At 38.2% G+C, this 15548-nt stretch overlaps 1 protein-coding gene across 1 annotated transcript in view; it reads left to right on the top strand.

The window, feature by feature from the left end:
• LOC150086158 (zinc finger MYM-type protein 1-like) overlaps positions 1–15548 on the top strand; it is a 30257-nt gene that overhangs the window by 210 nt on the left and 14499 nt on the right. The window lies entirely within an intron of this gene.

The following is a 15548-nucleotide window of genomic DNA, read 5'->3' as shown; positions in this document are numbered from 1 at the left end:
GGATGCAGAAAGGTCAGGGGAGATGTTGTTTTGGTTTTTAGGAGCATTAGCAACTAAGGCCATATTACTCCGGGATATGCGGTGGTCATTCCCTGACCTATCCGCATCCTTCGTATTTGGTGGTGAGGGCAGAAAGGTCAGGGAATGACCACCGCATATCCCCGGAGCAATATAGCCTTAGTTGCTAACACTCCTAAAAACCAAATAACAAACATAACAGTGTAATGCTTCATTTTGCCACTACTATTATATTAAAATACATATTTACTTGAAGAAGTAAACTATTCAGAACAGCTAAGTAATTTATTATTTGTGAATACTTTTTTACAATTTATGTGATGAAAATTTCTTGCATCACTGATGGGATTCGAATGCAGGCTTTTGATTTAGGGTTGAATTTGAAAGTGTCTGCAATTCTGCCCAGACACGATAGGAGGGAGTATATGATGAGAGCCTTGTCGATCAATTCGGCCCTGGAAAGATGTACAAGGCTCGAGGGGTAAAATTTTTTTCAGCCTGGTCTGTACTTGTTAACAGGAGAGACTGCTTCCACAGGGATGGGATACGCTTAAATAGAAAGGGTGCAAGAATATTTGCTGATGCTATCGAGGCAGTGTTAGGTGGGTCGGAAAACTGCTAGCTTAGGGGGATAAAAGGACTGGCAGAGGTGAAAGTGATTCTTGCACTGCTTCTATTGGAATGAGCAGCAGCCTGGGAAACAAGATGCAGGATATTTCAGAGACTGCTGGGAGTCATTGCGGTACAAGTAAACACATGGGTTGTGTTAGGGTAGCTAAGAATAGGAACAGGTGCATATATACTTGCGTGTACACCAATGCTAGGAGTTTGGTAAATAAATTTGATGAATTTGAGTTATTGCTCAAAACATCAAAGGCAGATATTGTTGGGATATCAGAGACGTGGTGTCACACAGATATAAGGAATGCAGAACTCAAATTTGGGGAGTATTAGTTAAGAAACATATAAAATCCAAGGAAGTGAAGCCAGTCGACATGCTGGACAGTGCAGTGTCGAGTCAGTTTGGTGTGACATAAGCATTGGGAGATCAAAATTGAGAGTAGGAGTGTGTTATAGGCCTAATGACTCTGATGAATATAATAAGAAACTGTACAGGGAAATAGAGTGGGCCAGTAAATCAGAGAGTCTTATAATGGGGGATTTTAATTTCCCAGATATTGATTGGAATTTGTGGGTTGGTCACTCACACACTAGCAAGGCTTTTGTGGATTTATTGGTTGATTGTTTTCTATATCAGCATGTTCGGGAGGCAACTAGAGGGAGTAATACTCTTGATCTGATTATCAGTAGTGATTCTTCATGCATTAAGAATCTGCAGATAAAGGAACCACTAGGTGGCATTGATCACAGTGTGCTGAAGTGGGATTTACTCAAAGAGGTAACTACCATCAGGGGTAAAGGGAAGGGTTTTTGCTTTCGTAAAGGCGACTACGATGGTCTGAGACAGTATTTTAATTCTATACAGTGGGACCAACTGATGATGTTACCAACAGCAAATTCAAAATCGGAAGCATTCAAAGAACTTATCTTGGAAGCTACTAGACTTTACATACCAACTAAGAAATATTGTTCAAGGTTTAGGCCTAAATGGTTGTCAGATGAACTAATGAGACATATGGCAGAGAAGAAAAATGCACGGGATACATATAAATTAATGGGTGACATGGAAGCCTATGATAGATCTGTAACCAAGTCACAAAGGAGATTAGGCGGGTACAGGCAGATTATGAGAAATCCTTGGCAAAGGATGCAAAGAAAAACAGAAAAGAGTTCTTTACCTATGTAAACTCTAGAAGGAAAGGGATGAATCAGATTGGTCCACTGGATACTGATGGTTCAACAGTTGAATATCCTGCTCAGGTGGCTAACAAACTAAATGAGTATTTTCCATCTACATTCACACATGAGGAGTTATTAAGGAAGGGGAATGCCAGAGGTGAAGTAAACTCTGGCAGTGAGCTAGATGATTTTGTAATAACTGAGAGGAAAGTGGAGGAGAAATTGTTGAGAAATTGTATAAACATAAAAAAAGGCACCTGGGATGGATGGGATCTATCTAGTTATATTAAAGGAGGCAAGCAAACCCTTAGCCTTGATTATGAGAGCTTCCTTGGACTCAAGGGAGGTACCCATAGACTGGAGATGTGCAAATGTGACCCCAATTCACAAAGGAGGATCAAACGCTGACACAAGTAATTATAGACATGTGAGTTTAACTTCTGTTCCAGGAAAATTAATGGAGGCACTGGTTAAAGAAGCACTGCAGGATCATCTAGACAAAACTTCAGTTATAGCTCGGACACAGCATGGTTTTGTTAAGGGGAAGTCTTGCCTGACCAATTTGATTGGATACTATGATGCAATCACAAAAGAACTGGATGCAGGGAATAACTTTGATATTATATACTTGGATCTTAGAAAGGCTTTTGATACTGTTGCACATGGAAGACTGCTGCACAAATTGGAGCAGTGTGGCATTGAAGGCAAATTGCTGCTATGGATAAAGGGGTGGTTGAGGGGTAGAAGAAGACAGAGAGTGGTAATCAATGGACGCTGCTCATTGTGGACTAAGGTTATTAGAGGAGTCCCTCAGGGTTCAATGTTGGGTCCATTATTGTTTTCTGTATTTATAAATAATATTGATGATAGTATATCAAGCTTAATGTCCAAGTTTTCAGACAATACAAAGGTTGGCAGGGTTGTTAAGGACACTACTGACGCTATGCTGCTGCTGCTGCAACAGGATCTAGAAAGGTTGAGCAGATGGGCTGAGAGGTGGCAAATGAAGTTTAACATTGACAAATATAAAGTACTACATATGGGAAACAGCAACCCCAGAGCAACGTATCAACTCTGTGGTACTCCGCTGACAGTGGTAGAGAATGAAAAGGACCTGGGGTAATTGTGCAGGCAGATATGAAGTTCTCTGAGCAGTGCAGACCACACAGGCTGCAAGAGTAGCTCATTGTGTCTTGTCAATGATATACAGGAATTTTTCTAGCAGGGATAAGGATGTGATTATTCCCTTGTATAAGGCAATGGTCAGGCCACACCTAGAGTACCGTATACAGGTCTGGAGGCCTCATTTCAAGAAGGATGTAGAGCTGCTGGAACGAGTACAGAGAAGGGCAACAAGATTAGTGAATGGAACAAAGGGGTGCTCTTACGAAGAAAGGCTTAAGTTTTGCAAATTACAGTGTCTGGAGACTAGGCACCAGCGAGGTGATCTGATAGAGGTGTATAAAGCCTTGAATGGTTTCAGCATGCTCAATGCTGATGGGATTCTTCCTCTTGCTCAAAATCATCACCTGAGAGGGCATAAATGCAAATTGAGGAAAGACAGATGTAGGATAGATGTGCGGAAATTTGCCTTTAGCCAGTGGGTAGTTGGTTGGTGGAACAGATTTCCATCCCTTTTTGTGTAAGTTGAAGCCTAAATAAATTTAAGGTTCAGCTGGACAGGTATTTCGAACGAACGGAGGGGTAAAGTGGAAGGGTTTTTTTTATTTATTTATTTTATTTTATTTATTTTATTTTTTTTTTGGCTGATGCTGCATAAGCTTGCTTTCTTGCATCATATGCCTCTACTAATAAGCTCTGTTATTGATTTTTATTCTCTGTCTCCTCTTGAACAAATACCTTTTACTGTACTCCACCCAAAACCCAAATTCTTGTCATGAAATTTATATTTCACTGAATGTCCCTCATACTCACCATTTACCTTCTAGTCCTCTGTTTTGGTTTCTTTGGGTAATAAATGTACACCACACTGATTATATGCTTAACCCATCTGTGTATGACAAAATACTCTTCACTGTTTCATTAAAAATGTACACAGTATTTTTGTAATTCAATGTAATTCTGTAATTTCCCATATGAGTTTAGGGCCTGCATGCCCCTGTGAGTGAAAAATAAGTAAGTAAATAAATAAATATAGACTGGCAAAATATCTAGTTATAAATTGTGTTAGGGCAATGCTTTGCCAAGTGCTTGTAAAAATTGGACAGACAGATTTAAATAGGCAATATACCATATCTTCCAGAACTAACAATATTGCTCTTATTATTATTATTAGCTACATGGTGCAAGGAAGCCTAAGGCTTATGCTGCACCAGCCAAAAAAAAAAAAAAATTCCTGAGTTACCCTGAGAGAGAGAGAGAGAGAGAGAGAGAGAGAGAGAGAGAATGATGATATCCATCTCAGGACCCTGGGTGTGCCAAGCCCGTACTCACCAGATGTGAGCCCCTGGGGTAATTTTTGAGGGTTTAGTTATGATGGCAGTCAACTGTTTTATCAAGAACATCTAAAGCAGATACAGAAACTGGAAGGGCTATATAAAAAAGCACAAGAAGAAGAAATTATAATCTATCAAAATTGATTGATAATAATGCTACCTCATTCTGAATTGTAGTCTTTTGGATGTTTCTTCCAAGAAGTTGAACCAGGTGTATTTCTGAACTTTTATATTTGGAGATGCACCTGTGATGTTGAGATATTGTTCCCATCATGTCACCAGTTAAGAAGCCACAGCATAGAGACTGTTAAATCTTCATGGGTTAAAAGACCTTGTAGTCACAGAATGATAAGTCAGGGCTGTGTACTGAGTGTTGCAGCACTTCCTATCTGTATCATTGCAACTGAGCTTGACGGCAAGAGCTGTGTGAGGTTTCACATTGTGTAGCAACACAATTATACCATGTATTAAGCTTTCTGGCTGTCTTTCTTTTATGGGCTACTGTAATTGCTCCATGTTTTGCTATTTAGGGTACCAAAATATTCAAATATTTCAAATACTTTTCAAATAACTAAGAGTAAACCTAAACTAAATAAAGAATGGTGGATTCACCATGTTTTATGAACCAGCCCACAGTACTGTTTAAAGGTAGGTAGAGGAATTTGACAAATAGAAGAATTCGTAAAAGCCTCTTCAAACAGGGGCATAGTTAATTTATCTTAGTTGGAGGGAGTTCGATTTCCCCCCATGTCATGTATTAGGGTTTCTCAGTCTGCACAATGTGCAAACTGGCCTTAAACACACACCTGTACAAATATATAATATACAATAATAAATAATAGAAAATAGCATAAATGTGTGCCGAAAATGCCCTAAAACAACAATTTACTAATATCCAATATCCTTCCCCTCCTCTAGGATTTTTCTATGTTCTTATTTCATTTTTAGATTACGTTTATTAGTTATAACTGATTAGCTATGACTGTGCTATTATCAAAGTTTTGATTAAAAAACATTATCCTCTAATACAGTGGCCAGTCTCCAACCTTAAAACAAACCAGCAAAATGCCTTTAAAATTGAAAACATCGATACTATAAATAGCTAACATTTTAGGCATGCCACTAAAGGGTATTTAAGTGTCGTGGCACGTATGACTGCAGTTGATCAAAATTCTGTTTGTGGACTGAACCAGCCCACAGTACTGTTTGGTGAGTACTGTTGTAATAACTATGATACTGTAAGTTAATTCAAATAATGTGTAAGTAGAGTAGCAATTTTTATGATCAACATGTGTTGAAGAGGATAACATACTTTTTTTCTTTTTACCTTATTTACTAATTGTTAGTTTTCTTTAATGTCTGGTTAATGGTTTAATTTTGGCTAAGTGGTTCTTCAAGGTATTAATATCAGTATTAATAAATTTTTCCTTTTTGACAGACACGGTCTTTTCTGAAATAACTAATATTATTTTAATTTCAGAAATTATCAATGATGATAAACAATTTTCTCAGTAACAGCTTCATAATTTTATGAAAAAACAAACAAAAAAAAAAAAGACTTACCAATTCCGATCTGCTCTGTTGTATAGCCATCCCAATCAGGTTGCTTGCCTTTTCTCTCACCTGTAGTAATCATTAAAAAATTTTTTTCTTATTATTCTGTTATATTCATTATCTAAAATTATTAGTTTTTTACAATCTTAACGAGTTCTACCTTCATATGATGGTTTTAAGTTTGAAAGCAAAGTAACTCGACTAAGCCAATCGGACTAGCCGGGTGGGTAAAGTGCCTACCTAGCAACCCAAAGGTCGCGGGTTCGAATCCCACCTCGGGCTTGGATCAAAGTACTGCAAAAACCTTGGGAGGTGCATTATGGCCACAGAAGCCAATGTGCCAACAACTACCAAAAAAAAAAAAAAAAACTCAACTAAATTCTGTTAGAAAATATCACTAACTTGCTGGCCCACCTTCTGGCTTTATACATATTACAATGTCTCTGTTCTGTCGTGCAACTAGGACACCAGGAAATTTTCCTTTGGGCCCCCTCTACCCGGGCCTCAAGCTTCAATACCTGCTAATTTATATAAGTGCAAAAATTTTAAACTTCCTGTTTTACATTATTCCTGTGTGTTCCTCTCTGACGTTATTCCCAAGTGTGTATGCACAGGCTGATCTGTATGGGACTAAAAAGCATATCTTACTTTGAAATTTTATAAAGAAATTAGAAAGAAGGAAAACCAGCTTTCAGTCCCACAATTCTGAAGCCAATTTCTACCTCCACTACATCTACATTTTTACAACAACAAATCACCTCTATCATCTCCCAAGCATATCAAGCCTTATATATTGTATTTTTTGGATTACAAGTAAATTAAACACTTACAAATTACTAATTTATCCTATTTCTATCGCTACAAGCTGTGTTCCACGATTTTGTTGATTGTGAGAATTCTCTGGTTCCTACCCTAACCCCTCCTCCTCTGCAATCATTGAGGGATACCAGAGGGAGACCTCAGAAGTCTCAGGCGCCTTTGTAACTACCAATCCAACCCCCCTGGTAAACATTGCTAGAAAATCATTTTCTAGAGGGTCTCAGTAGGTTCCACTACATTGCTCTGAAAACCATGCTTTATCCTTTTGATATAAAAGTATTATCCAAGAAATTTGTTCCTCCCAAAAAAAACAGTCAATAAAGCATCCTAAAAGGGGTAAATTGGAAAGAAAGGATGCAATATTTTATTTTAAAAATTTAGTGAGGTACAGAAAAGAAGGTATGTGTAGTTACAAAGAACATTCAAACATTCAAACATATCCCAATGTTTTGTCAATTGTTGAAACCCTTCTGCAAGAATGTTATCCCCTTTGTGGGTTGCAGGGTAGTTATGATCATCCTACCACATGTGTAAAAAACTTCAGTCTGAACACTGGAAATGAAAGCTGTGAGTGAAGTGAGTAACCAGGGCTTCACTGCTGAAAATTTCAAGTTGGCTTATTATATACACATCCAGAAATTCATTCAGCCTAAACGCCAGAGGAATCAACAGTACAAAGAGAGCCCATTACAAAATCCTGCAATGTTACCATAGTTTTTAGGGTGAACACACTTTCAAATGAGTTCTCTTCAGAGAAACTAATTTACAGTGTTTTTTTTTAATGTTAAGTTTAATTGTAAATTTTGTTTTAATCTAATTTAGTCCTATTATTATATTATTATAATTTAATTTTTTTAATAAAATTATCCCTAACCTCAGAGGTTTCTTTCAGCAGTAATTTAACTGTTTCCTAAATTGACAGCTTAAATGTATACCACTGTATTTTATTTAATTTTTTCATTAATTTACTTTAGTAATAGTAGTGGAAAATGATGCAAGAAGGCAAGCTTATCAGCCAAAAAAAAAACACTCCCCACATTACCTGTCCATCCCCTCCAGTAGTTTGTCTAGTTCTTTGAATTTAGTCAAACTACTCACTTCCACAACAACAACAGGTGGAAGTTTGTTCCAACAATCAATAACCCGCTAGCTGAAGGCAAACTTCTGCATAGCTAGCCTGGAACCATCCTTCCTCAATCTGAATTTATGCCCCCTCATGTGTATAGTCTGAAGAGGAAGAATGCCATTAGTACTGAGCATGCTCAATCTACTCAAAGCAATAAACACCTCAATCAGATCATCTTGCAAGTGCCAAGTGCAAATTGTAGTGTCTTTAGACACTACAAAACCCCATGACCTGTCCTGGCAGCCTGTCTGCACAGTTCAGAAAACTTCACATCATTTCTTTGCACTGTATTAATATGAATTCACTTATTATTTACCAATCCAATTTGTTAAACCTTTGGTGACTGGTTGTGGGCTTTTGAAAAGCCACTGGCACAGCTCCTGCAATAGAAATTATGTTTATATTACAGCACTGTACACAGGCAACAAAAAACGGCCCAGATACACATATAAGCTTGTAATAAGAGCAGTGTCAAATGGTGGCCATTGTATTTTTTAGTTTTGATTTCCAGGAGTACAGTAATTTCATTTCACTTTTCACTTTCTTTACAGTAAAATGCTAGCATATTTAGTGTTGTTATTATGGTGTGTGTTAAGTGCCATGGCAACTATATCATAAGTACTCTACCAGTATATGTGTCTGTATTTGAGTATATTCTTCAGGAGACATCAAATAAGCAACTTTCTCCTGAGATCTACGAATTCGACAACGGTATCAAAAAAAAAAAAAAAAACATAATAATTTTTCCATCTCAATGGAACGAAACCTAGGCATTTTTTTACATTAGCATTAACATTAGTAGAGGCATATGATGCAAGAAAGCAAGCTTATGCAGCATCAGCAAAAAAAAAAAAATGCTCCCATTTCACCCCTCCATTCATTCCAAATGCCTGTCCAGCTCAGCCTTAAATTTATTTAGGCTATCAACTTCCATAACAAAAGATCAGTCTGTTCCACCAATCAATCACCTGCTGGCTAAAGGCAAATTTCCACACATCTATTCACAACTGTCTTTCCTCAATTTGAATCTGTTCCCCCTCATGTTCTTAATCTGAGCAAGAGGAAGAATCCCATCAGCATTCAGCTTGCTCAAACCCATTCAAGGCCTTATACATCTCAGTCAGATCACCTCACAGGTGCCTACTCTCCAGGTGCTGCAATTTGCAGAACTTAAGCCTTTCTTGGTAAGAGCACCCCTTTGTTCCCCTCACCAATCTTCTTGCCCTTCTTTGTACTCATTCTAGCAACTCTACATCCTCCCTAAAATGAAGCCCCAGACCAGTACACAGTACTCTAGATGTGGCCTGACCATTGCCTTGTATAATGGGATAATCACCTACCTGTCCCTGCTAGCAAAATTCCTATATATCATTGACAAGACTCCATAACCTGCCCTGGCAGCCCCTCTGCTGTTGTTGTTGTTATTTGGTTTTTAGGAACATTAGCAACTAAGGCCATATTGCTCCAGGGATATGCGGTGGTCATTCCCTGACCTTTCCGCATCCTCCATATTTGGTGGCTCACGGGCTCGAACCCCGGTCTAATCAAGAAGCATGTGCTATGCGCTGCTGCTCCTGCCCACCTGGCTATGGAGGCACCCAGCCCCTCTGCACTACTCAGCAAACTTCATATTTAACTGCACAATTACCCCCCACCCCCCCAGGTCTTATTTACTTTCCACTTCTCTGAGTGTAGTACCACACAGTTGGTATGTTTCTCTTGGGTTATTGCTACCCATATGCAGTAATTTGCATTTATCAATGTTAAACTTCAGTTGCCACTTCTCAGCACATTTTCCCAACTTATCTAGATCCAGTTGAAGTAGCATACTGTCGTTACATGCGCAAACTTGGACACTAATCCTGATATACCTTCGTCAATATCATTGATGAATCACAAAATAAAAACAGGCCCAGCACCAAACCGTGGGGAACTTTACTAATAACATTTGTCCCTGAAGAGCAGTGTCCGTTGATAACCACTCTCTGTCGTCTCCCACTCAACCATCCCTTTATCCAATGTAGCAACTTACCCTTAATCCCTTACATCTCCAATTTGTACAGCAGTATCAAAAGCTTTCCTGAAATCCAAGTATATGATATCAAAATTATTTTGACATTGAGTTCCTTTGTAACCACATCTTAGTATCCAATGAAATTGGCCAGACAAGACCTCCCTTTAACAACCCCATGCTGTGTCTTAACTATTACTGCAGTCTTGTTTAGATGATCCTGCAATGTTTCTTTAACCAGTGACTCCATTATTTTCCCTGGAACACAAGTGAAACTAACAGGCCTACAGTTAGTTGGTTCACCTTTTGAACCCCCTTTGTGAATTGGTGATACATTTGCACACCTCCAGTCCATGGGGCCCTCCCCTGAGTCCAAGGAAGCTCTCATAATTATGGATAAGGGTTTGCTTACTACCTCTGCTCCTTCCTTTAATATAACTGGATAGATCCCATCCACCACAGGTGCCTTCCTTATGTTTAACTTCAACAATTTCTCCTCCACTTTGCTCTTCCAGTTTGGTTAATAAACTTCTGGCATTGACCTCATTGAGATGCAAAGTACTCATTCAGTTTATCAGCTACCTGAGCATGATCATCAATAGTCAACCCATCTGTGTTAAGTAGTCCAATCTGATTCATCCCGTTCCTTCTAGAGTTTACATAAGTAATGATTTCTTTGCTGTTTTTCTTTGCATCCCTTGCCAAAGATTTCTCATAATCTGTATTCGCCTGCCTAACCTCCTTTGTGACTTGATTACAGACAAGCTTATATCTGCAATAGGCTTCTGTGTCTCCTAATAATTTATATGCATCCCATGCATTTTTCTTCTCTGCAACGAATCTGATTAGTTTATCTGACATACATTTAGGCCTAAACCTTGAACAGTAACCTTGAAAAGCCTAGTAGCTTTCAAGATTAATTCCTTGAATGCTTCCCATTTAGAATTTGCTGTTAGTAACATCATCAGTTGGTCCTACTGTATGGAATTTAAAAACTGTCTGAGACCCCTGTATTCACCCCTACGAAAGCAAAAGCCCTTCCCTTAGCCTTGATGGTAGTTACATCTTTAAGTAATTCCCATATCAGTATATTGTGATCGCTGTCAACCAGTGGTTCCTTTATCTGCAAATTCTTAATGCATGAATAATCATTGCTGATAATCAGATCAAGAGTATTACTCCCTCTGGTTACCTCTCGAACATGCTGCTGTAGAAAAAAAGTCATCCAATAAATGCACAAAAGTCTTGCTAGTGTGCGAGTGACCAACCCACAAGTTCCAGTCAATATCTGGAAAGTTAAAATCCCCCATTATAAGACATTCTGATTTACTGGCCCACTCTATTTCTCTGCACATTTTCTCATTATACTCATCAGATTCATTAGGCCTAAAACACACACCTACTCTCATTTTTCCTTTCCCAGTGCTTATATCACGCCAAACACTCTCAACATTGCATTGTCCACCAACATCAATTGGATGCACAGCCTTAGATTTTATGTGTTTCTTAACTAACAGCATAACCCCTCCTCCCTTCCTGTCCTGTCTATCCTTTCTGTACACATTGTACTGGCGCCTCTGTAACCAGGTGGGCAGGAGCAGCAGTGCGTAGCACCCGCTTCTTGATTAGACCAGGGTTCGAGCCCGTGACCACCAAATACGTAGGATGCGGAAAGGTCAGGGAATGACCACTGCATATTCCTGGAGCAATATGGCCTTTGTTGCTAATGCTCCTAAAAACCAAATAACAAACAAACACATTGTACTCCTCAAATTCCAATTTTGCACTGTTTATATCTGTGTGACACCACGTCTCTGATATCCCAACAATATCTGCCTTTGATGTCTTGACTAGCACTTCAAGCTCCTCAAATTTATTAACTGTACTCCTAGCACTGATGTACATGCAAGTATACATGCACCTGTTTCTACTCTTAGTTACCCTAACACAGCCCATGTATTTATTTGTTCCACTATGACTCCCAACAGTCCTGGAAATCTCCATTGCCTTGCTTTCCATGCTACTGTTCATTCCAACAGAAGCTGTACAAGAATTACTTTTGCCTCTGCCTGTGGCCACTGTTAACCTTTTAGTCTGTGTATCCTCCCAAGCTAGCAGTTTTCCAACCCACTTAACACTGCCTCAATAGCATGAGTAAATATTCTTGCACCCTTTCTATTTAAGTGTACCCCATCCCTGTAGAAGCAGTCTCTCCTGTCAACAACTCTCTGCATATGTACACCATATGCAGAGAGTTCAGGCATTATAAGCAAGAAATTCACTTGCACCTGAGAAATTTTGTTTATGGGTAAACTTATCAACAACAGCCCGCTGAATTTCTTGTCAATATCCTGTGGACTGTTGAGGCAACATTTACAAGAGATGGGATATTCAACATGCACAATCCTCACACTAATCAGCAATCCTATTTTCAAGTGTGGTTTAGCATCAGTATGTGGGCCAGCAACTTTATTCATCACAAGTTTCCTGCCTTGACTGAGATGACTTGTTGAATAGCATTCATGAAGCTTCCCCTGCTATTAAGCCAACAAAGTGCTACTTACACATGTGTGGAATTCCTTCTTGTGCCATGTTAAAGCCTGTATCCTGTCAAATGACACTCATTTCAAACATCTTTTGCGATATTCATTTCAAACATCTTTTGTGATATTCATTTCAAACATCTTTTGTGATATTTCTTCTGTTCATGCTTCAGTTTGATTGCAATACTAATAAAGTTCATTTACTTTTGATGTACAACATTATTGAGTTTCTGAGTGTCTTCAATTCATAGCTAAATTTTAATTAATGAGCATTTATTGTTTTAGATTTATTAATAACCATGTATAGTACAAGCGACATTATTCAGATAGTAACAATTAAAATAAAAAAGTTATTACATAAATAAAATCTTTATAATTAAAGAAGCATTTTTCATAATGGCTTTTCATATTAAAGGAGGCTTGTTATTTGGTTTTTAGGAGCATTAACAACATGTTAATGCTCCTAGGAACTAACAACATTGCTCCAGGGATATGTGGTGATCATTCCTTGACCTTTCTGCATCCTCCATATTTGATGGTCACAGGCTCGAACCCCTGTCTAATCAAGAAGCATGTGCTACGCGCTGCTGCTCCTGCCCATCTGGCTACGGAGGTATCAGCCATGACAACAACAAATTTAGCCAACTTGCATCTTTGTTTAAAGACTAGAAAAATGTGCAAAATTAAACTTCCTTAAAGGTGATAGCTGGTATTAAATAGGATCATTACCTAAAAAGGAAATGTGAATCAGGCAGATCCAAAAGAAAAAGGAAAGGTGAATTGGAAGGAGAAGAATCAATCAGAGACACTTCTGAATTTCTTAAAAGAAATGAAGATGATAAAGATTTCAATGAGAATGTAGAGGTGATAGTGATCAACTATGAATGCTCTGACTGTTAATTACACGCAAGTGATGAAGAAACTTAAAGGATGACAAGATAAGCAATTTAGAAACTCCCACTACAATAGAATTTTGAAAAATAGAAACAAAATGGCAGTGGCTGATACTTATAATTTAAGAACTGTGTTCATTGTTTTGTATTGTCAATTATTTTCAGTATAACAAACCTCTTTTGTATCACATGGATGTTGCGAATGAAAAAATTTGGACACTATGTTAGAAAGACACGAAAATACGAATCCATGTAGACTCAGTAACAAAATGGCTTCATTTGGAACATCAACTTTGGAAAGAAAAACAATTTCTAGATAGGAACACTTTGCTTGTTTTTTTTTTTTTTTTTGATCGCCTGAGTTAGGCTAACTAAATGCTCCGACTAAAGAAGCCTTTAAGAATTGTGAAGTCTGGCAGGATTTGAACATAAACCTCTCAATATGAGTGACGTATAGTGAATTCATTATACCATTATGGATGAATTGAAAAATAGGTCAGAGTCAAGTTTAGAACAAAGACCTGTGATTGTATTTTTGAAATTGGGCTGTAGTACAGATGCAGTATTACCAAAAGTGGGAAAGGGGTGGTGCAATGTTTTGATTCAGCCCATAGGCAAAGGTACTGTTTATATTTTGGGTCAAATTCTGATAAATGCATTGTTTTTGTGAGGATACACAAAAGGTTGGGGAGTAAACTTAAGCTCAAAGAGTTCATTCTCCAGACAGTTTTCCAAAATGCTAGATAGGCACTACTGATTACTAGTTTAAGCACATCAAGTAATTAATTGCGTCATCTAAATCTCAGAATGAATAAAAACTGGCATATATTGTTTGCATGCATTGAATAAACTTTACAAAAATATATTGATGTAGAAGATACTTCACTGTGTGCATTCATAGGATATAAATTTAATAGGTTCAGCGCTAATTAATACTATGCATATTAATATTAGCTCATATTAATTTCCAGTGAATTCGCAAGTGAACTGAGGTCATACACAATTATTTTAGCTGAGTTATGACTTTCACTGACCACATTATTTAAATTTAGTTTCGTTATAAAATTTAAATTTGTTGATCAAAATCTAGTACTCCAATTGAAAAATGTTTTCAATTTACACACCTAGAGACCGTAAAACTGTAGCTAGGTCTTTTTAATGTTTTGCAAACTTCAGTGTGGTACACCTCATTCATATGTTATTCTGGGATTACTGCTACTCAGCAGTAGTACTTGCATTTATAAATGTTTAACATTTACCGCCACTTTTCAGGTCTTGTTGGACAGCATATCCTGAATCCTGTCATATGCCCTGGAAAGATTCTGCAAGGCTCATGGGGTAGAATTTTTTTCAGCCTGGTCTGTACTTGTTAACAGGAGAGACTGCTTCTACAGGGATGGGATACACTTAAATAGAAAGGGTGCAAGAATATTTGCTGATGCTATCGAGGCAGGTTAGGTGGATCGAAAAACTGCTAGCTTGGGGGGGGGGGGGGGATACAAGGACTAATAGATTAACAGTAGCCACTGGCAGAGGTGAAAGTGATTCTTGCACTGCTTCTATTGGAATGAGCAGAAGCCTGGAAAACAAGATGCAGGATATTTCAGAGACTGCTGGGAGTCATTGCGGTACAAGTAAACACATGGGTTGTGTTAGGGTAGCTAAGAATAGGAACAGGTGCATATATACTTGCGTGTACAATAATGCTAGGAGTTTGGTAAATAAATTTGATGAATTTGAGGTATTGCTCAAAGCATCAAAGGCGGATATTGTTGGGATATCAGAGACGTGGTGTCACACAGATTTAAGGAATGCAGAACTGGAATTCAGGGAGTACAACATCTAAAGAAAGGATAGACGGGATAGGAAGGGAGGAGGGGTTATGCTATTAGTTAAGAAACACATAAAATCCAAGGAAGTGAAGCCAGTCGACATCGCTGGACTGTGCAGTGTCGAGTCAGTTTGGTGTGACATAAGCATTGGGAGCTCAAAATTGAGAGTAGGAGTGTGCTGTAGGCCTAATGACTCTGATGAGTATAATAAGAAACAGTACAGGGAAATAGAGTGGGCCAGAAAATCAGAGAGTCTTATAATGGGGGATTTTAATTTCCCAGATATTGACTGGAATTTGTGGGTTGGTCATTCATTCACACACACTACCAAGGCTTTTGTGGATTTATTGGATGATTGTTTTCTACATCAGCATATTCAGGAGGCAACTAGAGAGAGTAATACTCTTGATTTGATTATCAGTAGTGATTCTTCATGCATTAAGAATCTGCAGATAAAGGAACCACTAGGTGGCAGTGATCACAATGTGCTGAAGTG

Source organism: Mastigoproctus giganteus, chromosome 5 (assembly GCF_048544385.1).
Source record: "Mastigoproctus giganteus isolate SK-2022 chromosome 5, ASM4854438v1, whole genome shotgun sequence".
Lineage (NCBI taxonomy): Eukaryota > Metazoa > Arthropoda > Arachnida > Uropygi > Thelyphonidae > Mastigoproctus > Mastigoproctus giganteus.
This window is presented reverse-complemented; position numbering and strand designations above follow the sequence as displayed.